At 41.4% G+C, this 26,232-nt stretch overlaps 1 protein-coding gene across 2 annotated transcripts in view; it reads right to left on the bottom strand.

The window, feature by feature from the left end:
* The window catches only part of cntn4 (contactin 4), a 216,130-nt gene that overhangs the window by 27,868 nt on the left and 162,030 nt on the right, over positions 1–26,232 (bottom strand). The window lies entirely within an intron of this gene.

Genomic DNA, 26,232 nt, shown 5'->3' with positions numbered 1-26,232 from the left:
AGAGATTCAAGCAAAGTCAGGAATGCAGACGGAGAGGTGATGTTATTTAATCACGTTTTTTTTTTATTTTCATACACAGACACTGACATGTGGATGAGTTTACAAATATGCAGAAACACACTGACAAGTGCTACAGTCAATATTTTTCCTCTTCACAATGGATCAAATGACTGTGTGTATTGTGAAGGGGTCACTTGAAATGACTAACCCACAGAGAATTGTCACTGGACTCTGCAGTTCCCTTCAGCTTTAGGCTCTGCCTACACGTACATTTTTTATATATGATATATTTTTTGAACAGATATTTTCCCCCTCTTTTTAAAATAATCTGTGTACACAGCCTTGACTTCACAAAATATCTCCATCCACACTAGAATACAAAAACACCCCCAAACACTTGCTTGTTAGCTATTTTCTAGAGTCTCCCCTCGTTGCAAGGCATATAAGTGTACAGGCAAATGTTACCCTTTCCAAAACACCTACTGGAGATCTCCTCACCACTGAATCCCCCTCGATATAAGGACAAGGGAGCTCACTCAAAGAGTGATGCTCTGGACTTGCGTAAGTTTTCCTGTCAGTCTTTACTGACAATAATAACCACAAAACTGTCCCATCATTTGTGTGTTCAACCCCATTCATGATCCAAAACAGACGGCCTTTAAGCCATGCACGCTGAGGTGGAGCAAATATTTTTCTCAGGAGTCGGTACAAACCAAAGATGGCTGCGCGCTTGTGTGCAGCTGCTCCTGGCTCTCCTGTTTTCAACATATAATGACAATAAAGCTTACACATGCATGTGGTTGGCTTTAGGAAAAAAGAACAGGGTTTGGCTGAAGTGAATACCAGCCTCCTGGGTGAAAGTCGATGGGCGATCTGCACAGTCACATGACAAGCCTTTTTTTTTCCTTACAAAAACAGTGTCATATTTTTATGATCACTTTTCTAGACAGTAGTATTTACATTCATATTTCTGACAGATTATTGACCATTCCTTTAACCTCACAATGCTCTAACTGTAAAGCACCAGTTAAAACAGTTTGTACCTACTGTATTCAAATACTTACATGACTGTATTAACAGTGTACCACGGCCAAGGTAACAGACCCGTTGTAACAGCACTCTAGCTTTCTAGACTCATGTCACTCCCTCAAATTAGCTCTAATGCATTCCTCCACTGCTTTTGATTGATTGGAAACAACCATCTGACAGTTAAAGATAATTGACGGTGCAGTCGGAGCTGAAGCAGGGGAGTTTAATAGCCATGGTAGAAATCTAAATGACACATGGCACTGAAAACAGTTCATCAGCTTTCACTGTTATGTGAGCAAGGTGTTTTCCTTGTTTGCACCAGTGATGCATTTAACTAGATGTACTTGTGAAATGCGGTTGATACTGTGTGACATAGTGTTACATCCCCCACCCCCTTTTAGTGTCTACATAGGGTCTTTTTCAAGCTGTTGATGTGATAAGAAAATGCAGAGACAGTTAGTGTAAGAGAATCTACTTCTAAAACCACATGGTGCTGCTGAGTGCAGACTTCTTGGTTTATATCAGGTGGAGAGAGAAAAGTGCTGAATGCAAAGTAGCCAACAATGACCATCAGTTACATGAGGGGCATATCGCTGTGTGGGATGGCCCACAGCTAATGACATCAAACCTGGAGCCTGATAAATTTGAAGAAAATGGCCCATTAAATGGTGCCACAGTCCTACAACTGGCCGTAACCCTGAGCAGAGTAAGCACAATTAAAACAGCTACTATACATTAATTACACTGCATTGCTGGCGCTCTGTGTCTATAGCAAACTTTGTCTTGATGACACATGTTATTTAAAGGAAAGAGTTCTGTATTACAGTGAGTTTTTACCACATATACATTCATTATCAATAAAAAGAGCGGTGTGTAGGATTTAGTAGCAGTGAGAAAGAAACAGACCTGGTGATTTCAATTGGTAAAAACACTAAATAAAGCTGTTTTATGTTACAAATCATTGTTTCTGGGATGCTGTACGACTGATTTTTAGACCAGTTCATAGGGCAACACCTGCTATTGCGTGCTCATCTTTTTTCTCTCATATCTTAAGATCCAGACGTTCAGGAGGTTTTTAACTGGAAGCCGAATGGTTACAAATTAGTATTTGTCTGATGTTTTCGGCTCATTTTAGACAGGTTGCTAGGGCAATACCTGCTAATGCGTTCACATCTTTTTTCTCTGATAACTTAAGATCCAGACGTGCAGGAGGTTTTTACGGGGAGATGAAATATCCGGAGAGGTCTCCTCCATCTAAAACAAACAGACTTGGTAATTTAAACTGGTAAAAAACACTGAACAAAGCAATTTATGTTAAAAAAAATCTGTGTTTCTCTGAAGATGTTAGGCTCGTCGCAGAGGGGCTGCTAAAACAGCAGCTGACTGGCCCTATCTAGAGCTGGTTTTTGGTTTGTCGTTCTAAGTTATTGCAGAAACATGGCAGTGCAACACGGTGGACACCGTGGACGAGAACCTGCTCCCTACGGCTCAGTCTAAGGTAACAAAAACACAACGATTCTTAGTTTCAGGTGATTATACACTAAAGAAAACATACTTATTCAATTTCTGCCAACATATCCCCCTAAATCCTACACACTGGACATTTAACTAGTGGCCTGTCTGTAATCAGTGAGAGTGAAAACAAAAGGGAAAACACATTATTGCAACTAGAACAAGCTCTGACCCAATTCAAGTCAACCGGCGCAGGCTCACAGCAATACCTCAACATAACTAAATACCTGCATTTGTGTTTTGTGCTCTGTATATCCACAATCCCCTTATCCTCGGGGACAAAACAGCTATCATGTGTCTTGTGCACCATGCATCTTGTAAGAGGAGACCGAACAAGTGGTGCTGCATGTGAGCACAATTGCTCTTATAGAGAGTGAAATCCTCAGCAGCCCTCCCGAGGAGCTGAGACTGTTCTTAGCCATTCACTGCATTTCCTACCTTGTATTTGAGGCATTATATTATGACTGGGGAGACACCGTCTTTCTGCATAAGTGTTCCTGATTTCAGTCTGCAGCTAATGGAAGAGCAGATGAGGTCACATACAGTAAAACCCAGGCACAGCAGTAGTGAATAAGAGATGTGGCCTACTATTAACACATTTCAGTTTTGCTCCTGCCTTCCCTCGTCCCTGCTGTGGCCCTGACAACATGTCCGCGCAATGTGCCCATTACGCGAGGAGACATTTCCCACCTCCATCCCGAGAGAAGCCGGCGAAGGGACAGGTATCAATAATTCAAAGGTGAGATGAACACAAGTGCCACTCCTTTCATCCCTGCCTCACACAGGTTTAATGGACACAGCAATAATTCTCCTAAAAGGCGGCGATTATTTTCGAACAAGGCGAGATGGCCAAATGCACTCGTGTAATCCCGAAAAACACAGCTGTGTATTTTGGGTGAGATCAAGCCTCTGAGGACAGGGGCTGTGCAGTGTTGATCCTCCCTGCTCTGTGACAAGATGAAAGAGACAAATAACATCAGTCACAGAGCAGCTATCACGGGCACTGTGAAGTGGAAATCGCAGAAAAGAGCCCGGTCCAAAAAAGCCTGTTTTTTTGTTATTTCCTTACATTCTCTTTGAGATGCTGTTAACAGATGCAGACGTTGGCTTTTTGTAAGCTTCCTCACAATCAAAAAGGCACTTGAAAGCCTTGTTTTTGATGTTTCATTCAGACATATTTTGTCTTTGATCTGTTTGATAAATTCTACATTGTGAGAGGAAACTGTCACAATCCAAATAATGAGTCACAAAAAATGCAAGAAAATTGTGCGTAGAGCGCTTTGAACTAAGTGTGGGCCGGGAATGTAGAGCGAGTTTCAGCAGCTGGAGCCTCATGCTCAAATAGTGAAATCATGTTAGCTCGCTTTCTACATAAACACATTAACTGGCTGATGCCGTCGAAGAATAAGAGCGCACTCATAAAAATTCAACATACAAACAATATGCCTAATCACAGATTAGATTCTGATTTGAGAGTTTCAAACAGGACCGCTCATGAATACTTAGTGACTCTGAGATGCCATGGCTGATTGGTAGCATGACTGCAGGGTGGAGGCCTGTATGCGTCTCTACTTAATTAACAGGGTAAATAAAACAGGCTTGTGAAAATAGGGGTTAAGATTCTATCAGTGGGATTACTCAGCCATGAGACCACAGGAAGAGAGATCGTCGCAAGCTTGCTGTGATTCCACCAAATAATTAGTCTCAGCTAAGGCCTTCTATACACAAAGACTATTGCCTCAGTGCACACACAGCTTGCTCAACTCACCATTGAAGCAGCCATCCACTTCCAAATACCAGACAAGTAAATGGAAAAAGTAAGTGTGAAAAAAGTACTGCAGGGGATGTGTTTGATATTGTGTTTGCCTGCCACGGTAAGCTCACAGATAAGGTGAGGTGTGTCTGTGTTACTATTTCCGACCCACATTGACCATCATCGACCTACCTGCAGGTGATGTTTCTAATCATAATTGTATCAAAACGCCAGCGTTGCTAACAGCGCTGGAGGCGTGAGGCGGGTGTGCGGAGAAAGAGGCGAGGTCACCATATCCTCTGAGCCGGGACAAGGGGTGGGACCTAACTTCAGGTGTTGATCTATGCTCTTGACTGCTTTAAAAACCCTGAAGAGTATAGGGGGGAGGGGCTGTCTGAGATAAATTGAAAGGCTGTCTCTCCTAAGGTTCCCCACAGTGTGCTGTGCTGGAGAGAAACGGCCTTGTCAGTGGCATAAATCAAGCCCAGCTGTGCAGCGTAGACCCAGGACGCTACAACCTGCCGAGCGCCATGCAACTGCGGTACAACTTCTCAGATGTCTGCTTTATGCAGCATCATGACTAAACGAACATGCCCCCAATATCCTTTCTTGAGAAGTTGTCAACATCAAAGTCAACAGTCAATTAAGCAATACTGACGTAAAGAAGATCCGCCATCACCCCTGCTTTGCTTTTTGCACTGAAACAAACAATGGCAACAAAATGCTGCCCCAGTGAGTGATTTTAGATACCATGCCAGCGTTCTGGAAGCAAAACTGACATTACATGTAACTCTACAGCATCTAAATAAAAGGACTGCTTAAAATTAGCAACCACTCAAAGCCCTTTACAACACAAGCAAGCATTTACCCATTAACACACACATTCATACACTGGTGGCAGAGGCTACCATGCACCTGCTCATCAGGAGGGACAACTATTCACACGCACAATTTAGAGCAATTTGGAGTTCAGTGTCATGTCCAAGGACACTTCAAGATGTAGACTGCCAGGGCCAGGGATTGAACCAAAGACCTTCTAATTAGTGGAGGACCGCTCTACCTCCTGAGCCACAGCCACCTGTGTGATGGCTTCTCCATTTTACACCACAAAGCAGGTACACCCTTGATGATTTTTGTTGTTGTTCTTTCAGTCAACAAAGCCATTGGTTCTCGCTGGAGGAACAGGGACACTTGGGTATTTTCTTTTGACAATTCTCCAATAAAGGTGTAATTGATATTGATTTTTGCTGTACTCAGACCTGTACCAATGGCTCTTACCTTGTCACATGGATCATTAGCTGTTGCAAATGATCAGAGCACTACAACATGACTCTATGATAGGAGATGATTAGCTCTGAGGTGCTTTGAAATGTAAAGCTATGCCCAACATGATTTAAAAGCTAAGACAGAGTCAGCTAAAGCTATCCCCTTGCAAAAAACAATAGATATATCAAGCATGACTTTGCCCACTTAAATTTGCATAAACAAAATCGCCCCATTAGGATGTACCTACCTGAATACGTGCGCAGCCCAGAGCATATAAGGCAGCACACACCACTGCATGCTATTGTACACCCTTTTCAGAAAGCAACACAGAAGCGACAGGGCCCCTGGGTAGAGAGCTCCACCTATGCTAATACATATATTTCATAACCTTTCTTCTATCTCACACAGGCTCCGCCCTCTAATGCACTGAATGGGTACAGTGGGTAGAGCCCATCAAATAAATGCCATGTCACAGGCTAACTTAAACCCTGAAATGGGCCTAAACTTTCCGTCTTGGGAACCAGGAAGTACGCAGAGTAAAACCCCATCTTTCTGTCATGAATTGGGACGACAATCCATTTCTATAACCTGTCCTAGATCTCTGCTGAGAGGTAAGCTGTCCCCTCCTGGGAGAATAGATTAGCCCCCTTGATGCCCATGGATGGGGAAGAAAGCAGAAACGAAAAAAATAGCCCAGTCCTAGCATCCTTTTCATTCCCTCTCTGAACGTGCAGTTGCGTCACCACTCCACGTAAAACTGCAAGACTGGATGTGTAACCAGCCACAGAGCAGCAGCTAAAAGGCTGCAGTGTCCCATCTCAGCCCTCTCCACCACCAGACCCTCAATAAACAGAATGCTGGCCCACTGAGGGGGCTGACGTGGAACGGATGAGCTGGTGGTGAGGTCCGTGAACACAATACTGCCAGTCATAAATGCTCTATTGTAGGCAACTGGACTTGCTTGAGTTTCCTTAAGATGTTTTTTTGAACCCTTACAGAGTTACAGAGTGTTAGAGTCCTTAAAGTCACATGTGAGTCGTTGACCCACCCGGCCATCTTGTGTGTCATTGGGGTTAGATGGGTCCAGGTGAGAATGGGTGTTAGGTCGTCTGGGAAGGGTTCCCAAGACTGAATTGTAAGTGGGTGATAAATGGTGTCATAGGCCACCTCCTCTGTTTAATGATGGCGGTTCCAGTTTGACGTAGATGACTTTTTTCAAACTAGAACAAAGAGTTTAAAGCCTGCGAATCTGCACCAGTCCTCTAGAACTGAAGAAGCTTCTTGGATGAGAGGCAAAATGTCTTCAAGAAACTCAAGTAAGTCCAGTTGCCTACGATATAGCACTTATGATTACCATGACCTGGATGACTAAGAATCTTCACTGGCACATCACTTCCAACTTTCCCAGCTTTCATGACTGGACACAGTGCCTTTAATTCCCCTTTTGTCCTGTATAGAGCTTGGTGAGGGTGAAATAGACATGTGTTGTCCAGCTTTAGGGTGGTAGCTAAAAAGAAGTGATATCCTGTCTCAGCCTTTGCAGTTACTAGGTCTTCCAAAAATGGAAGGCTGGCCTATGGGAGGCCGATATGGAAAGTTCCAAGCGTGAACGGTGAACACATCACCCTTGACTGAACGGAGATGCAGCAGCTGACTGTCTCCTGACTTTTTGACAACATCATGCGGAGCATGGCGTTAATGAATGAACACAGCACTGTGATGCCACTGGTCTGACTGTTAATACTAGTGTGAGCCCCTCGCCTACTTTCTCCTTTAGTGAAGGTAGGGCAAAATTGGCAGGTATGTTTATGTGCTTGACACTGGGCAGGCATAAAAATCATAGAAAATGGTCTTCTGAGCCAAATTCAGTGAGACATCATGTGAAACCAGGGAGGTATGAAGGAGGCTCTTAGAGGAATGTAATTTGTTTTAATCAAAGCCTTTTTCACAGTACACATCCACACCAGCATAACAACACTGCAACCATGCACCTCAGCTATGAGGGGTTCAATGTTGGGGTATCTCTGACAAGGCAGCAAGGAAAGTGGGGGCGTCCAGAACCTTGGCGCTCTGTACCACCTACACTGTCTTCTCCTCTCTGCCTCATTACTACACTTCAGTGCTTCATCTCATCTCCTCTCTGTGGATGAATGAGCAGCTGAGCTATGACCCTTCCTCCTCTAGTTGTTTGATTTTGAATAAAACAAATAAATAAAAAACTGGAAAGTGACTCTGATTTCTCTCAGATAAATGGAGTCAGGGCATCTTGGATGGCCAGAAAAGAAAAAGGAAACATCTTTTGGATTTGTGACCTATTTATAATTGAAAAGATCTTGTGTCAGAAATACTGTGATGTCTGAGCCTCGGTCACACAGTAAATGATACCAAACAACATAATCCACCAAAAGACTTTAGTCTTCCTCTTGGCATCAGAGATAAGAATTTTAGAGATACATAGAAAGTATTTATATAGTTTCTGTACACCTATTTTACTACATTTCATTTAGTTTCTCTTTTTTCTGCAGCAGGGTTCAATGCAGGGAAAGTTTTTTGTAGCTACTGGTCAAGGCTAGATCGGAGTTTGAGGCAAGGCCCACTGGCAGGCGGTCAAAGACTTCTCCAAAGCTGCTGAAAAAGGCAGTCAGTAGCTCTGGATGAAGAGAAAGGACTCCACTCAGGCCCCCAAGTAGGCAGATGGCATCTAGGCTTGAGCCCGGAATACCAGGAATCACTGCTTTACCCTCTGGAGGTTTTGTGGGCCTATGACACTGAGGAGAGAGGGCTCCCACTTGATAACCCAGAAGATGCCATCGCTCCTTTGATTCCTACTGAGTCTAGGAAGCATGCCTAAGGTGTGCAGCTTCAGGGAGACCCACAACTAGTCCTACAAAATTGAGCAGCATTAAGATATTTAATGAAATACCATGCATAAAAACAAGAAAACCCTCTGCCTTGACAATGACGTCCTACAAAAAGACAGAAGGACGTCATTTGGAGAAGCAAAGAGGGTCTTGTACAGACCAGTTTCTATCCAAAAATTAAAAAATAAATTTGCTGGAGCTCGGGCAATGAGGTCTTGTCATGTAGTGTATCCCACAAAAGGTATTAGAAGTCCCAAAACGATCTATTATCTTCTTTTATCTTTTATTCCGTTTTGTTGGGAAAAACAAGCCTCACTATTTAAATTCCCAATTTGATCTGAAAAAAAAAACAAGCTGAGGACACCATCTGCATTACGATGGCTGACTCTGGAAAAATCCCCCAGAAAAAGCCTTCTCGCGTAGACACTCATAAATCTTATAACTCCTTGATCAAACGAGAGGAAGTTCAAAGTGAGGGGGATGAAGAAGATGCCCAACCAGGATGTTCACATATGAATGTCAATGACTGGGCAGGTTAGCCTACAAGGCACCGAGCAGCTTAGGAGAGGTGGTTCCCTCTTGTGTGGTCCCTCTCAAGGTCCCTTCTGATGTTATTTTATTAAGACTTTGGGAGTTTGCCCACTGCTCTTTGAAAGGATTACCTCATGTTATATATTTTGATTCAAATGCTCAAAGCGGTTTGCCAAAATTTACCTACAAATATATTTTCAGATATGACATGAGCAAGCTGGAAATATAAAAGTAAGAAAATAAATGCATTTATAAAAGTACACAGGGGCAGGGGATAAGTAATTAGTGTGGCCAAGAGTCAAAGGCAGAAAATTTTATTTAAATTTAGCCTCGACATGATAACTATAATGGTTCATTTCCACCAACTAACCACCACTTGTTTTTGTTTTTATCTTGTGCTTTGGGTTAAGAAAAGTGCATTGAAAATAAAATGTATCATTATTATTATTATTTGTATTTTTAACTATGTAGACCAGAAGCTGCAGGCAACAATACAGAGGTCCAAAAGTGGGACCAAATAAATGACTGCAGTACCATAATTTTCTCTTTCATCTGATTACTGATTGTTACGGCCGCTGGCCTGTGTTGTTTTTTCTTTGTATCCTCTTCCCTTTTTTTCTCCAGGTCCCGCCTCTCCTTCATTACTAGTGGTTGAGCACACTTGGAGCCACTTGGGGGAACCATAAAAGCAGAAGGACTGGCTGCGACCGGGGTCAATGGACTGTGACAGCAGAGCTGTGTGTGGCGTGTGTTGTCAGGTAGAAGCATTTTCGCGTTGAACGACCGGTGGGTACTCCTTTGGTGTAGAAGGGAGGGTGTTGTTTTGCAGTTGCTGTTTTGTTGGCCCAAACTTAAGTTTCTTTGCTTGTGTGTTATAGGTGGTCCGGCTACTCATTTGGAGCAGCTCGCTTTACGTTTGCATTATATTCTGTTTTTGTAAATAAATCATTGTTAAGTTAATGTTGACCTGCTCTCCTCTCTCCATCTTCCAAAAATACCCGGTAAACATTTTATATGTTACTCCCCTCATCCCCTGGGCTCAAACGGGTCTTATGGCAGAGAGAGCAATCAATGTTGAATATCAGATGCTTTGGATGCTTATGGGTTTAATAGTTGAAGTATCTAAAATGCTAGAGGACAGGTTTGGACAGTTGTGCACTTTTGTGAGAAAGACAATAGCTGGTGGGATGGAGAAATAGAGTGCAGGTAAGATAACAAAACAAAAAAACACCTGTGCTTTAAATATGCCAGTGAGTCGGTGCTCAGCCTGATCACATTAAAAATGCCCGGAAGCTGAAAAAGGAGCACAAATCACTCCCTGGGTGTAAGAAGTTATTAGGCAGCTCGATTACGATTTACCCTTCCAGTCTTTCAGCTGCAAAAGCACTGTACCTTGCAGACAATTACCATCAATCGAGTAGAAAGGATTCGTGACAGGGGTCTTTTGGAGGTGTCAATCAAAACCCAACAACAATATAAAAAGTGCCTCTGCGGCCACTGTTGCAGGGAGCTCTTGCTTTAAGACACAGCAAATGCATAAGAATGACTGACACAAAATAAGCACTTATTCTCCAAGTCTCAATAAAGCTCTGCAACTGGAAGCAATGCTGTTTTCTCTATTGGGCTACATTAACAGTGGAGTAAGTTGAAGGCAATACTTGAAATGACTTTCCTTTTGGTTCACTGTGTATTGACAATTGTCTCCAGGGCACCAGCTAGCATTAAAGCTTTTTTGGCAATATTGTTGCTTTATAAAAACACAGCCAGGGGACAGGGGTGCTGGACTGCGACGCAAGTATTAATCTCTTACTCTATGAAATGAACGCTACCGCTACTGCTCCAGTGTGTATCATTATAATGTAAGCAGGGAAATGGTGAGTTTTTCCCCATAGCCTCAACAGCTAGGATGGATTTTGCTTTTCTTTCTTTTTGGTATTACTTTTTTGATAGATACAGCGGGAATTGTACACTTGTGCACTGCATTATAATACTGACAGTCCAAAGGTACAGTTTGTAAAACCATTTGAATATTGGATGTTCCACTTCAGAATGCGTTGCTAGATTTATTTTCTAAATAACAAGAAAAGTTAAGCCTCAATTTTCATAATGCTGAGATAAATGAAATTAAATGTTCAACACATTTTGGTATCTGGTCTCACTTCAACAATAAAGGGAAAACGTGCTCAGGATCACATAATGTCCCCAGGCATGAAAATATTGTTAACTTGTTATCAGTGCCTATGACAAAAAAATAACAACAAAAGGACTCTTTTTGTCACTAACTATCTCTCAAACACACACACACATACATGCACTCACAAGACCTACTGTCAAAGGACCTCAGTGCAAATGAACCTTCTGAGAATAAATGTGTGAAAGTGTGCATTTTTTTTATAGGAAGGTGTCTTAATGAAGCAGGCTGATTGAGAACGTCTTAATTCTCGCCTGTGGAACACGATGTGATTGTGTTGGTAATTGCATTGCGAGGAGAGGGAGTCTATCGGCCTGGTCCGCAGAGAGGATTGTGTGTGTACTTCCACAGGATTCCTTTAATCACAAATTGCTCTCCTGGTTTATTCCCCTTCCAGAGATATTCATCTCTTCTCGTGTGCTGAGGTATCCCTTCAGGAATAAAGAGCACACACGTGTTCCACAGGAAATTGTCAGAGGAACCAAGATGGATTACTCATGCTGCGTTGGCGGATTCTCACTTTGAAAAATGGTATCAGCCACAGTCTTCCAGATAAAAATAATCCCAGCGAGCAGTACATGGGATGCAGACGGGTAAAGAGGGTTCTGACCTAATCTTAGCAAATATCTCAGAATTCACTTTATCTCTGGTCTGAGATTTATTTGAGTTTAGTCAGACAGCACCAGATTCTTTGCAGAGACGTGCTTTACACCAACCCCCTCCTTTCCCCAGTAAAGGAAAAACTGCTAATATAGCAAATGTGCAGTTGGACTGATAGATGATAAAAAATTTATGGCAATACATGCTCTGAAGTCTTAATGATTTAAAGGATATACTCTGTGAGTGATGCAGTGGGATGTGGGAGGCACGACCATAATGGCTGGAAGGTAAATTGATCTACTAATCATTTTGATGGTCTCTAAATACAACAACAAATTCAATGAATGCTTGTGATCATGAGTGACAAGCAAAGGCCGATGGACAGTGTGTGCATCAGGGAAGTGTCCTTCAACATCGATCACCCTGACAAGAAGTCAAAGAGGCATCAGAGGCATGTTAAATTTAGCTGTAATTATCACAAAGCCTGTTCTGCCCTCCATTCCTCCTCGCTATTTCTCTCTTCCTCTTACTGTGCACGTCAAGGCAGGGTGGAAGTGTAGTCATACATCAGATAGTGAACAGTGGCTGAGTCAGAGACCCATCGTTAAGCTTTTCTGAAAAACATTACCAGGTTGATCAGTACACATACATCCCTTTAGCTCATTTGAAAACAAGTGTAATACACACAACATTTCTTAAGCTCAGTGTTTTGCTACAGGATTGAAGTCTGGAAAACCACTAAAAACCACTATTAATTGGTAAGCTATCTCTCTGTTATGCCACATCAACACTAATACATTTTTATTGTAAAAAGCAGTTTTTAAAACAAAAAACTATCTTTGTACATACAAACATTTTAGCACCATTTCAGAAATAATCTATGTTTATATCAACACGCCTGAAAACGCATATAAGCTGACTGCCCACAAACACCAGGGATGGCTGTGCTGGGTGTAAACAGGAAGCAGATTATCTACTTTGCAGTTCGATACTTAGTTACAGAAAAAATAACAAAAATGGCGAAAAGCAAGACCAGGGATTTCTTTGCTTAGACTGAGGTGGCACTGTTACTGAAAGTAACACATGAGTATAAGGCAGTCAAGGCGGCAGAAAACAGACTGGGAGTCATTACAAAGCTAGTATGTTGATAAGAATTCTCAGTCACCAAGTTCATGGTAATCCCAAGTGCTATATGGTAGGCAACTCAACTTGTCTGAGTTTCTTGTAGACGTTTCACCTCTCATCCAAGAGGCTTCCTCCTCCTCCTTTGTTTAACCATTGTTAACAACCATCTAACCCTAACCCTAACGACATACCTGATGGCCAGGTAGGTCAGTGACAAACATGTGACTTTATAGACTCTGAAATTCAGAGCTCACATGTGACCTCAACAACTCTGCAAGGGTTCACACCCACACAGGGTTTAAAGCCTGCAACTCCGCACCAGTCAGAACTTGGATGAGAGATGAAACTTCTTCAAGAAACTCAAGCAAATCCACTTGCCTACGAAATAGCACTTAGGACTACAAAGCTAGTGCTGCGACATATTAGAGTACTGTGACATATCAGAGCGGTAGGCCTTCAAGACACTCCCCCGTCCAGACTAAAACACAACCCAAAGTTTTGAAATTACAACTGGGTCAGCAGTTTTTTCAGAAGTAGTAAGGGGTTCCAAAATTCCAGAGTAGCATGGATGCAAGGCCTAAAATGTAGCAATGGTTGGACGTAGCCTTAGTTCGTCAGGCAAAATTCTTTTGCAGATTTTATCAGTTGTAGCCAGCTAGCTAATTAAGCCATGTTAGCTCCATGACTCTCTGGTTTCATGATGACTGAAAGGGTCTTCAATTTGCACTTGATAGCTTCATGATATTGTGCTAAAAATTAAAAAAAAAAAAAAAAGTCAGCATCCTCAATGGTGATCCAAGACATGAAAATTAAGAATTATTTCTGTATAGCAGTGTTAAAGTAGGTAGTCCACATATTAGGCTATACGTTGAATGAGGAAACCTGTAAGAGTAAACTGTTATTTTGTCCTTTTGTCATTCTGGGATAACAAGGTGGGCCGGGATTGTTGATTGTAAACTTCTCCTAATCCATCAAAGACCAAGAGTACATTTGGGTAGGCAACACACAAAGACAGCAGAGTCCACACTCCCCATATGCACTGCTTCAGCATGTGGAGAAAACCAAAGGCTGACAGGTCGTTGCTTAGTTGCTAAGCTATGATTCGACTGCTGTTTGTGGGTCAGTTGAGAGATGAGTTGGACAATAGATCATTGCCCTGGTTGTTGGATTTCGAACTACTGCAGATAAAAAGCTGTTGCAAAAGTTTGTGATACTTTCACGATTTGCTCAACAAGATAATTTTTACAAAGGATCACCACTTTTATGATTTTTAGAGCATTAATGTAATTGTGTAAAAGCTAACGTCACAACCTCTAAATGTCCAACTTAACTACAAATTGAAAATATTCTAAATTGATAAATCTACAAGTTGGAAAGTTTGAGTTAAAAACTTTGTTAGAGTGCATTTAATGAGGCTATGAGGTGGACTAGTGACTGGATGAGTTTCAGTGTTTGGCGTGATTAGCCACTTCTTAGCAAACACCATTTTTTAAAGACAAGTAGAAGCTTCAAAAATTAGATCTGAACTGTCTATAAAAGCATAATCTACCATGTTGTATAAACAAAAGCATAAAAAAGTAATTTTGATGATTATGGATAAGAATGTCTGACTGCAATTTCCTCTTGTATAGCCCACAAAACCCTATGTCTCTAATACAGGTAACTGCCTATGATCCATCCCATTGTTAGACAGCAGTGATCACAGCATGTCCCACACATGGTGCCACAAATACATTAAACTTGTGATTCATATTCAACCACAGTGTACTAACTTGAGCAGCCAATGTCAAGGGTTGGACACACGGCATGAAAAAAAACAAAACAAGGCGGAGGATAGTCAGGCCACATTAAGTCATCTGGGTCGGATTGTTAGCATGAAGCCATTGTCCTTCATGTTTAAATTAGTCATATTTGCCTATAGCCTTCCAGGTAAGCTTCCCCTGCTGACCTTCCAAAATCATGAATGCCAACATTATGAATGGATTTGAAAAAGGGAAGGATTTTCTATTAACACGTTCTATTCTTACTTTGATTAGTAATCAAGCAAGCCATTTACCCTGACCTTCCTTCCTAAAGAAAATAGCTGTGCCCACTGAGGTTTCAAACAACCTATAAGATTATTTCCACCTCCTGAGCAGCCCTAACTCTGAGACATGTTTGGATAAATAAAACATTTACAGTAATCTGCTATGCGGATGTATGTGGGTGTGTGTGTGTGTGTGTGTGTGTGTGTGCAAGCACTGAACAGTGTCGGATGTTTGTCTGCAGCTGCCAGGATCAGCAAAGCACTAATCCTCCGTTTGCTCCCATTCTCAGGCAAAGGGGGACCGCACTCCTTCACATGGCTTTTTAAGCTACAGCCAGGGTGGAGAGGCGTAGGCAAAGACAAAATGAAAAGCACTAGTCAGCTGTCCGCGGCAGCCTTGTCAGGTAGTAAACCTTTCCTCAAGGCAAGGTAATGAAATAAGTCCTTCTGGGTGCATAAGCTTTCAGTATTCAGTCTTGGCACTGCTCATTCACACTGCTAACCTCCACAGAGAGTCAGAACTCCATTTCACAAGCAGATGTTCAATTAGGGGCAAATGAGGGAATTAGAGAGCTGATGAGAAAAAATGTGAAGTGACATTTAAACATGATAAACAGTGTTTTTAATAAGAATAACATCATGCAGCCTAAGAACAAGGAGAATGAAATAGCAGTGCTGGGCCGTCCGTTTGCACGGATCATTTAATCACCACCTTTATTAACACACCTGTTTCCATACAACGCTTATTAATTCCAAGTCCTCATAAAAATTAAGCCCTGAGACATTTGATGAGGCTCTTATTAAAATCTCCTTGAAACAGAACAAAGGCATCATGGAACGATAAGAAGATATGCGATAAGTAAATTAATGCAAAGTTGGCTGCTGTGCCTCTTCCACAGTTTTGGTGTTCTCCTGACACTGATTCTTTCTGGAGTGCGTCTGGCAGAGCAGATGGGCCTATAAATGGAGATCACTCTGCGAGACATCTCTTCATTTACGTGACAGCCATGCTTATTTGCTCTGCCAATGTAGGAGGAACATACAATATGCAAGAGGGACAGTGTACCCGTGAGTCATGACTACAGATAGAAATCTGGCTACAGCAAGTGTTGCTCTCTCTACAGACTAATGGACTAATCAGCATCCAGGCCACATACAGATGCCCTCTTGTGTCTTCTCAGTTTAACTCAGTGAGCCCCTCGAAAAAGTCTTAAGTCGTAAGCTCGCATCTACAGCTCCGACATTAACAGACACCACTTAAAGCTACACACCTAGCAGATGATTTCTGAACAGCTCCGAGCACGAAATGAGTCAGAGAACATCCTCTACTAGTAATTTCTCATGCTCACTGATTCATGCGGTACATTCGCTCTTCAATATGTGTGTCAATACTTTGGCAAAGGAAAAAACAGAATTAAAGAGGCCTCAAAGTACATCTGAGCTCAATTTGTGACAGGTGATAAAAAAGAAATATGGGTGGAAGCAGGGGCTGACATTTGGCCAATTTCCTGACGGCAGTTGATTTTACAAAGTAAATTGTGAAGACTTAGGCCATTAGTATATCAAGCTATTGAAGGTGGCCACTTTGAGATTTAATGGTGTTTCCTTTACGACAAATTTAAGTGTAATTTGGACATGTTGAAATAAGGAATTACTGCGCAATGAGAATGATGGTTGTTTTATTAAATCTTTTGACTGGATTTCTTCATCTCACAGATTTTTAAATACTGGAAAAACTATAAAAAAAATCTCAAATAACTACAAGAGAGTCTATTAAGCAAGTTGTATTATTGTCAGACCCTGGTTAGAACTTGGTGATGTCACGCTATGATTGGCCAGTCTACACTTGAGGGGTGGGACATTACTTAATAGGCTCTGTAATGCACATTCGGTTTCACCAGTGGTTGGCATACTATTTTTTGCTCTCCTTCATGTCTCAGTCAGAGCTGCTCAACACAAACAAACAAACAAATGCTGCATGTTCATTAAAAAATGTACAATCTTCCCGAGTTTTACAAGTTTTTCTGAGAACTGTGGGTGGCTCTAATAACCACTGGTGTGTGCCACTTTGCTCAGCTTCTGGTCGATATAACAGCAATTTCAGCTTCCACCGCTTTCCAAAAAAAACAAACAAACAAAAAAAAAAAACAGCCTTCATGCCCTGTGGATGCACAAAATCAGGAGGATATGGTTATCCCAACACACTGAGGTTTGCAGCCATCATTTTGTGCATAACAAAACCATCACTAATGCTAAGAGTAAACAAGTATGAGCCACAAACTCTGTCCCATCGATGTTCGACTGGAATAATGACACCAACAAGACATGGGCCAGTGTTTGGTAGCACCGAACTAATGGGTATAACCCCGTCCTCCTAATTTTGTGCATCCACAGCGCATGAAGGCTGATGTTTTTTGGAAGCGGTGGAAGCTGAAATCACTGTTGTATCGACCAGAAGCTGAGCAAAGTGGCACACAGCAATAAACACAATAAACATTAGAGCTACCTGCAGTTCTCAGGAACCTGTAAGACTTGAAAACATTCTTTTTCGGTTTACATGCAGCATTCTTTGGTGCTGCTCTCCCTATCTAAGGCGTACATGGAAGGGCAGGCAGGTTTGCTCTCTCTGCCTCAGGCTCTCCTCATTTTTGCACATGGAAGTTCAGAGCGGTGTCCTACCCATTGTGACAAGGCGGCGTTGTCACCAAAGCATGATACTAATATTGACAGCTTTGTCAGCACTGTTGCCAGTGTTAGCACTGCTCACACTGTTAGCACCATTAGCTGCTAGCCGCAAGCTTAGCCACCTCCATGTTGAGAGTCGTGTGAAGGCAGTCCAAATTCATTCAGTCCCAATGTGGCATACAGCTCCTTTAATCAGCTTACAACCAACGTTGTTGCTGTTGCCATGTTATTTGAGCACTCCCTATGTTTGATTCTGCGTGTTACACTTAGTTGTGATTCTAATCTCAGGGAAAGCTAGTTAGCCTAGCTTCCGCTCTGCATGTGTAATGGAATCTCACAGCTTGATAGATCCTCCCAGATGCAAAATGTTGTAAAGGGACGGAAGTCTTCTGCAAGTTGCTCTTAGGTCACAGCAATTGCTATGTGCAGTTTTTTTGAAAAGTGGAAAAAATATGTATTGATGTTTGAGGCAAAAGGGCTATGACATATTTTTGGCTTGACTTTAACTTTTAAACTTATCCTACACACATTGTACTCTATTGACTGTATAACCACAAAACTCAAAACACAAAATATTTTGCAGAGGACTTTTCTGACACATCCTGTCCTAACCACAGCAACCATTCTGGCCTGTGATGCCAAAAATTCCTGCCATCTGGCCAGAAGCCAGTGGTGTAAGTATTTCTAGTCTTAAACCAGCTTACTGTAGCTTTCTGTAACCCATGGCTGTCTTGACTGATTGTCTGAATAAGCAGTGATTTACTTGTAATGTGTGATGAAGACGCAGCTTGTTTGTACTGACCCATCATGAATGCACTGATGAATGAGGCAATGCTGATTTAGACACTTTTAACTACTGGAGAGAGATAGTGTTTTCTAACAAGATTAGTGTTTCTGTCATCACTTCACAACCAAACCAACCAATAAAGGCTTGTTTTGGTCACTGGCCAAGCAGGCCATGAAAGACAATGGTTGCTCTGAGATTTCTTGGCAACAGTGTGCATTTATTTTTACACAAGGTTCTAAATGCATCAGGAACTAAGCTGATCCACTTAGTAAAAGGAGGTGAAACTTGTGTTACTGTAAAAGTATGTAACTATAGAATCTTCATGTGTAATTGTTAATTTTTTATCTCCATCTGCAGCAAGAATTATATACCACTGGGGAATGTTCTTTACCTGTCAGAGGAGTGGGGGTGGCTGGAGTGGGATTTTTTTTTTAAATTTTGCAATCTTGACCATCCCTTAGATTTTAAAAAAACCTACCCTCTGATGTTAAAAAGATAAAGTTAGGGACTGTTTGTTATTTATGAGGAGGTGATGCAAAAAGGGGGAGGCAAGCACTGGGGAGGTTCTTGTGTTTTTTTGTTTTGGTTTAGGGGAGGGACATACAAATTCATATTTTTCATATATTTTATATATTTCATATATTTTTAAATTTTAAAAATCTAATAACTAATTTATGGTGGAGGGAGGCTCAAGGAAAAATATTTATAGCTTCGGGAGGGACAATAAAAACACATGCATGCATCTTACATGCATGACTTTTCTCATGCATGTGGGAATTTCATATATATTTCACAGTATCTGATTAGTGCAAACTTTTTTGACAAAATTTTAAATTAGATGTAGAATGAAGTGATTTTAACAAACAGCCTATCACTATTATATGTTTAGATTTGGTAATGTTTTCTGACCAAGTGTTAGTCTTGCATGATTTGTTCAAGGACTGTCATGTATAATTTGAAAATCTGACGCTAATTTTAGTTTTTCAGTTTCTTGCTATGATAAATGCTGAATAGTATGGGTAGTTTTAAAGAGAGCATGCCTTTCAAATCCACCAGGAGTTTTGGGGTTCAGGTCGTATTTAAAATAAATAAAAATTACAACCATTTCGAGTTGTATGTCCCTCCCTTTAGCCAAAATAAAAAACATTCCCTACTTAAAAAAATTATTTGACATGCCTCTCCCACCCCATCCCCTCCCTCTCATAAATAATGAGCAGTCCCTTACCAGATAGAAGTGAAGACTAAACACTGTAGCAGTTTCAGAATTGTGAATTTCAATAGCTTTGAATCAACTTCCCAAAAAAGTACTTGCATTCGCACTCACCACAGAGATGGTTCTGACAGCTTTACTAAGACAAGCCGTGATATATGAATTTTTACATTGCTGATATCTGGGAGACATTAATTTAAGTTCCTAGCTTCCCCCTCCTTCTGGTAGCAACCTTCCTTTATGTTTCTTCCTATGTGCCCTGGGACATCTTGAGCTGTTTGAAACCACTAATATGGGATAAAAAAAAGAGCTGATAAAACTTTGAACAGATGTTACCTTGGCAACAAGCTTCCTGTACTCACCTTGTTCAAAGATGTCACTCAAATGGTTACACTCCCAAGTGCAAATTGACTGCTACAGCTTACACTGGCATACAATTCCACGCAGTTCACCATTTCAATAGGCGTGCTGCAGTAGCTAATAGAAGTTTCTGGCTTGAAATCATATGAGGAATAGAGAATGTTTGAAACATAAAAGTATTCTCAGCTTCTTAAAAAAACGCCCACTAAAAGACATAAAAAACACACATTGAAGATCCCCAGCTCATATCTGCAGAATAAATAGTGGCGCCATTATAGTACCTGTAAAGAACCATCAGCACCATTTTAGGTCCTACACATCATCAAAGCAGACTGTTTCGCAGACACGTCAGCGTATCGCCAATACAATTATTTTAGGCAAACTTTCAATTTTTTTATTGACACCTAAAACATGGTTTTTACCTGCATTAAGAACTACAAGGCCGTCGCCTCAATCAAATATTGCCCCACCTCTCTCTGACAGGTGTCATCATGAAAAACTCTATTTTCTAACAAGCGTTACACTTGGTCGATTTCTCTCATTTGTAACTGTAATTGCAGCATTAAGCTGATGTGGTGGCACAGTATTGTAATCTGCACAGTGCACCAGGAAAAGCGCTGCCAAATATCAAGCATAGCTTTAGTTCAGGCACGACACGATGTCAAGCTCAGCTCACATCCCAGCTACATCAGCTGATCTCAAGCAGTCCAATCAACTGATGGATCAGCTGAGTGATGGAAAGCAGTCAGCTGATAGATCACATGATTCCTTTCTACACAACCAGTTGGCAAATGCCAACTGCAAACGGTTATCAAACTCGGCATTTGTGAACTCCACTTAATGCACCTCTGCATGTGTGCTTGACTGCTGTCCTGTACGGCGATTAATATTACACTTACCCCACTTTATGGAATACAAAAGTTCAAACAGACATTGCTAAAACATGATATATGTTCATTACTATACATCTGAGATCATGACGGCCAAATACACTGGGACCACTACAGAAAATTGCAGATGAATATTTAATGTCCAGGAGTTACATTATAGACACTGATTATTCCTGTAATGATTTGGCCACAGTTTAATAATAATTACAATTTTTTTTCATCATATAACTATTAGAACTCCTAAAATCCATTGCTTATAGAAGTGTTTGAGCACTTTGAAGGCATTTTACTAATGCATGTGTGTGCACATGATCAGGACGTTACTACCTCCGCCTCACTTTGAACCAGGAAAAAAACCTGTAAAAGGTAATATAATTTGTGGAATCCTGGACTCCTAAATTGAGCTTTTGAATGTCACGAATGCTATCATCATTAGTTGGCTCTGTTCAGAGCTCAGAGAAGGTTAATGATTTATTGAATGAGAAATCTTTTCATAAATGTCATTAAACTGCTTTTTAGCAATAACTGTTAATTAACTGGAGTAAATTGGGATTTGAAATAAATAGATCAATGCATAAACCAGAGTTTTTGATATATGGTATGTCATCTGTGGTGGGCACTAACAGACACAATGGGAGCCCAACTGGCATTTTGACTGGGCAGCAGTTTGTCAGGTGCATTTTGTTCTTGGAGCATCATCTCCCCTCAACAATTACAATACACATAAAGGACCAAATTCTGCTTCCCCAGGAAATGTAGCCACCAGCAGGGTTCATATTCCCCCCCAGTATAAATACCCTTTTTTGAGAGGTATGATGCATAACCTAGAAATACAGTACAATAAAAATTTTAGCATAAAGCATTTGCATCACATTGCCATATCTCAAACCTATTTTAGATGTATGACCTTTTGGACTGCGCTTACTAAATAGAATCGCCATGGATACCTGGGGCATGCTGAATTTCTCACTGTCCCCTCAGCTCCCCAGAGGTAGGGAACTGCGTATGAATGCTAAAGAGCATAACAATTATGTATTAATAAACTATATTTTAAACTAAATTATTATACCCTCTTCTTCTTTTAATGTGCACCAAAGCACACAAGGCAACATGTATCTGCTGTGTGGTTTAGCGCCTGAAAACAAAAGTAGGGGATTTGTCCCAGCCACACCCAAAGCCCTCTAATGCCTCCCTCCAGGGGTAAACACCTTCTTCAAAGGACTGAAAGATCCAGCGCAAATATTTGCATGACTGCCAAAGCCGATAGAGATAAATACTCAAGGTCTTTAAAAGATGCCGTTTAATGCATGAGGGAGGAACATCAGGACGTCAGCACATCCTGTGGCGGCTCACGAGCGGACACTTGATTGAGTGTGTCTGGTGTGAGCAGCCTAACAAACTTGATTTCTTCCTGCTAGTGACATATTGAAATGCCGTGTTTTTTAGGGCTGCTCTCCATGGCTGACACGGCCCACTTACACACTCATCAGCAAGACCTAGCTCCCGCTCTGCGCTCTCAGCTGCTTTGTTCCAGCTGATGTCATCTAAACCTCGTCCCTGCAGGGTTGTCTGGGGTAGATAAGACACCCCCTCCCCTCTGCTGGTCCTCTGCAGAAAAAAAGGGGGCTGCTGCTATGAAGATGGATTACCCAGCTGGCGACACTAGTTCCCTTTCCGCTGAAGCCACTGTGGAGTGCTAACGCAATTAAGGCAATTAATCTTCAACAAAAGGGGTTCACAGCTTTCCTCTATGATTTCACACCTTTCTGTACAGGTGCATAACTAAACAGACTTGCTCAGACATGCACGCAGACTACAGACTACACATGCCTACAACAAACACGATTCTTTTTTATCAAGGCTTACAGGGAAATAAATGCAATTAACAAGCAAGAAATATAATACTGGTGCTTATCACACAGTTGATGTGTGAAACCAGGATGTTTGCTCCATCATTTGCATCAGCAGCCTGCTTTCACTAAAGCCTCTTGGTTTTCAAAACAACCAGCAGGAGGATAAGGCGGAATACTGTAGTCGACCTACAGGCAGGACAGCAATTATTGGGGAGCCGTTTAAAAGACAACTGTTCTAACGATTACCACAACAGATGCTGAACATTTTTATTATGAGGCGTACAACACAGGGGTGTGTGTGTGTGTGCGTGTGTCACAGATGAGAGAGACGGGACATAATAGGAAAGAGAGTAAGGGGGATCTGTAATCGGCACATTTAAAGGCTCTGGCATGTGTTTTCAAGCTCCGTAAATAGTTACTCCACTTCCAAGCTGGCAATACGGTCCAGCATCATGGCAAAACATTTGCTTTTAATGTAATACAGCTGGGAGTGTGGAATTTTAATTTCAAATCTGTGCCTCTTTCTTCTTCATTCTGAAGCAGCGGCACAGGTGGTCTGAGCCAAATATCATTTATTAAGTGTGAGTAAAAGTATTAAAACATACTTCTGAGCATCAAACAGACTGAGTTAAGACGGAGTTAAAGAATTTACTAATTGTCCATTATCATGATTCTCAAGAACTCAAGGAAATGGCCGCAATAAATCCGTTTTACAGCTTAAAAGAAAAAGAATTCCCTCATTTTAATTGTTTGAGGGTAATTATTAATTAATTACTCTTTAACGATTTAAATCTTAAATCATTAATTATTTATCACAGCAGTTGGTCATTATGTGATTTATAGATAGGAATAAGTGAGAGTTCTGAAGGACAAGTACATGCAGTGGTAGAATTTCAGGAAAACAAAGCGTCACAAGGCATCTATTTAACATTTGGGACAGACACTGCCATTTCATTTATCACTTCAAGACGACGTCAATTCGTGTCACACCAAAGACAAATGTGAAATCAATCCCAGCTATGAATTCAAAGCAGCAGAATCAAAATGGTCCAGGTGCTGAGAGGTTGAAATGTGTGATGGAAGTGGCACAGGGCGAGTGAAGGGCACCAGCAGCGAAACCACTATGCAAATTCCGCGCCACTTTGTTTGACAAGCAACAACACTGCTTTGTATATATGCAAAGCCTGGCAAGACACTGTGCACACAGCCCTGCTGTCACAGCCGAGTCATGCTAGACTGGTGACACCCAATGGATGACCCCTGTCTGCAGTGAGGCTACTGGGCCAGACTTCACACTTCATTTAAACAGACACACACAAACACTGGCAAAAGTTATCACATGTAGTGTACAGCACATCTCGGGGGGTCAAACGTGGCAGGGCGCTGAGATCGCCCTCTGTTCTGCAGAAACTTGGTGTCAGAAGTTGAATAATTTGATTTCTGGAGGCCTGCTGAGGTGAAAAGTACTTGATTAGCACTTTGAATTTACTCAGCAGCCGGTCTGTTTGACCACCACTAAAAAGCTGGAGATAAAACACAGCAAACCCCATAAACCATTACTCATTTAGGCTTCACGCTGCTTTTTCTCTTAGCTGTTTTTACCACATCTAAGGACTGCATCAAAATCCCTCCATGGACATACAGCAATAAAATATGCTACAATGACTAGAGGCTTCGGTGGAACCTTGTTTCAATACTTTTGAATTTCTAAACATTCTTAGTTCTCTGACTGAGAAATAAATGATCATGAAGACCTCGCATTGCATTAAAAATTGAATATGTTACGAAAGTACAGAAGTCAATTCATCCCTATAAGGGAGTATTCAGGGCATTTTCGTCCCGTTAATTTTTTTGAAAAGCTACAGTAGAGAAGTGAATGAAAAGGAAAGGTCCTCAGCAGGACTCAACTACTGGGAAGGTGCTATTATAGAGATAGCATCGTAAACCACTAGGCCACCGAGGCACCCAACTATATGGGACAATTTTGACAGAGCAACGAGGCAATGATCCCTTGTGCAAAACTACTTTGCAGCAGAGCAAGCCAACTTTCAGACCACCCACGTAGTCACAAATGTGCCTGAATGTGCCTGTGCCATCTAAATCTATAGCTGGCACATCCAGCACAATCATAAAAAAAAATGTATGAGTTAGCTGCAAATTTAAACTGGAATTACTGCCTTGTGATTTTATGTCGCTGCAAACCTGTCAGATTGCAGTTATAGTTTACATCCATGTCTGTGAAAACATGAATGCTTCACACACATCTTTAACCTGTCAGCATAGAAGATCTATACAATCAGCACAATGTCAAGGTGGGCACCCAAGATTAGAGTCACTAATTCAGTATCTGGCCAAATGTCTACCCTTCTGTTCCTGAGCTATGACGCTGAATAATGGCCAGAAACGTGTTTTTTACAGAACATTATGACGTCACAGTGAAGTTGACCTTTTAGATATAAAATGTCATCACTTTATCATTTTATCCTGTTAGATATTTGGGTAAAGTTCTGTCATAAATAGCATATGAATTCTTGAATTATGTTGTGAGGTCACAGTGACGTGACTTTAATCTTCAACCAGCAAATTGTTATCAGTTCATTGGTGAGTCAAAATGGACATTTGTGCCAAATTTGAAGAAATTTCCCCAAGGTATTGAGATATTGCATTCATGAGAAGGAGCCAGATGCAAGGTAAAAGTGACCTTTGACCTATGATCACAAAAATCAGTTCATCATTTAATCCCTAAAGGCGTTCTTGACATATCACGCTTACAAGAACAGGACAGACAACCCTACACCATAAAAATCTTAGTAAACTCTAATGGACAGAAAGACATTCTGTGGTATCTGTCACACCCATGGATCACCCATCTATGCCATGTTGCACCCTCTGAGCTGGCAGTGGGGGTGGGCCAGACCATGCTGTTGTTCCTACGTATTTGAACACAATGCCGTGTTGCTGGTGCTGAGTCGCTGACGGATGCCCCACCGCAGCCTCTCTTATTAACCTATTGGTGATTGACAGCCTGTCATAGGCTGTGATGCTCTAGTGATCAGTGTGAACGGTCACAGCCAATGTTGAAGTGTGGTCGCCACGTGTGCATTATGGACTCTCAGTTGAAGGCTCTGAACTGACTTGCACAGCAGTTAAAAAGAGAAGTAAGCCATTCTCATCCCTCACTAATCAAGGTCCTCGATTCCTGTCCCAAAGACATTTTTCCAAACATGAACTGTTTACTACAGGCACTCATTAACATCACTCCTCCGATAACAAGCTGCACAGCTGAGCACTTGTTTTCCACTGTTAACAGGATCAAAACAAGCAACAGGGCAACTTACGTTATGATCGCAGGCTGACTCAACAGTTGATTTTTTTTTTTTTTTTTTTTTGGAAAAGGAGCAAATAGACACTGTGGATTATGATGAAATTATTGCATTGTAGCCCACTAGCTTACATTGCTCATATAGTCTGCTGACACACGTAGGCCTCAGTCTAACTATGTGCTTTTTGTATAAATTGTACTTTTTGATGGTAGCAGCAGTTTTTTCGAGAT

This window comes from Epinephelus lanceolatus, chromosome 1 (assembly GCF_041903045.1).
Source record: "Epinephelus lanceolatus isolate andai-2023 chromosome 1, ASM4190304v1, whole genome shotgun sequence".
NCBI classification, from domain to species: Eukaryota; Metazoa; Chordata; class Actinopteri; order Perciformes; family Serranidae; genus Epinephelus; species Epinephelus lanceolatus.
The sequence above is the reverse complement of the archived record's forward strand: the minus strand, read 5'-3'. Positions and strand labels throughout refer to the sequence as shown.